The following is a 1,526-nucleotide window of genomic DNA, read 5'->3' on the forward strand; positions in this document are numbered from 1 at the left end:
TATGTGTTGTTTATGTTCTTGCATGCTCTCCGTTGCTAGTAGAGGCTCGGCCAAGTTGATACTTGTAACTCCAAGAGGGAGTATTTATGCTCGATAGTGGGTTCATGCCTCCATTGAATCCGGGACAAGTGACGTAATGTTCTAAGGTTGTGGATGTGCTGTTGCCACTAGGGATAAAACATCAATGCTTTGTATAAGGATATTTGTGTTGATTACATTACGCACCATACTTATGCAATTGTCTGTTGTTTGCAACTTAATACTGGAAGGGGTGCGGATGCTAACCCGAAGGTGGACCTTTTAGGCATAAATGCATGCTGGATAGCGGTCTATGTACTTTGTCGTAATGCCCTGATTAAATCTCATAGTAGTCATCATGATATGTATGTGCATTGTTATGTCCTCTCTATTTGTCAATTGCCCAACTGTAATTTGTTCACCCAACATGCTATTTATCTTATTGGAGAGACACCACTAGTGAACTGTGGACCCCGGTCCATTCTTTTACATCTGAAATACAATCTACTGCAATACTTGTTCTTTACTGTTCTTCGCAAACAAACATCATCTTCCACACTATACATTTAATCCTTTGTTTACAACCAAGCTCGGTGAGATTGACAACCTCAATGTTACGTTGGGGCAAAGTACTTTGATTGTGTTGTGCAGGTTCCACGTTGGCGCCGGAATCCCTGGTGTTGCGCCGCACTACACTCCGTCACCAATGACCTTCACGTGATCCTTGACTCCTACTGGTTCGATAACCTTGGTTTCTTAATGAGGGAAAACTTGCTGCTGTACGCATCACATCTTCCTCTTGGGGTTCCCAATGGACGTGTGCTTCACGCGTATCAAGCTCTTTTTCTGGCACCGTTGCCGGGGAGATCAAGACACGCTGCAAGGGGAGTCTCCCACATCCAATCTCTTTACTTTGTTTTTGTCTTGCTTTACTTTATTTTATTTACTGCTTTGTTTGTTCTCTATATAAAAAATACAAAAAAATTAGTTACTAGTTTTACTTTATTTACTGTCTTGTTTGCGTTCTCTATATTAAAAACACAAAAAAATTAGTTACTTGCATCTACTTTATTTAGTTTGCTTTATTTACTACTGCTAAAAATGAGTAATCCTGAAGTTGAAGTTCGTTCGTTTAAGCAACAAGGGGGAGAAAGTTTTAAAGATGCTTGATATAGAATTAGTGATGCTCATCATAGGTGCACTAAGAAACACTCCACTATTATCCTACTTAGGAACTTTTATGTTGGTATCTCTAGCTGGAATAGGTATGTTCTTGATACTCTTGTGGGAGGTAATTTCCTAGGCACCCCTGTGATACGTCCATTTTGCATCACTATTTTATATCATAATTTACTGTTATTCATTGATATATTTTCATATTTAGAGATGATACTTATGTTATTTCATCTATTTTGCATGTTTCATGATTATTGGAGAATCGCGCACCGGAGTCAGGATTCTGCCGGAAAAAGCACCGTCAGAATGCAATATTTCGGAAGATCAACAAC

The sequence above is a fragment of the Lolium rigidum genome, chromosome 7 (assembly GCF_022539505.1).
Source record: "Lolium rigidum isolate FL_2022 chromosome 7, APGP_CSIRO_Lrig_0.1, whole genome shotgun sequence".
Taxonomy (NCBI): domain Eukaryota; kingdom Viridiplantae; phylum Streptophyta; class Magnoliopsida; order Poales; family Poaceae; genus Lolium; species Lolium rigidum.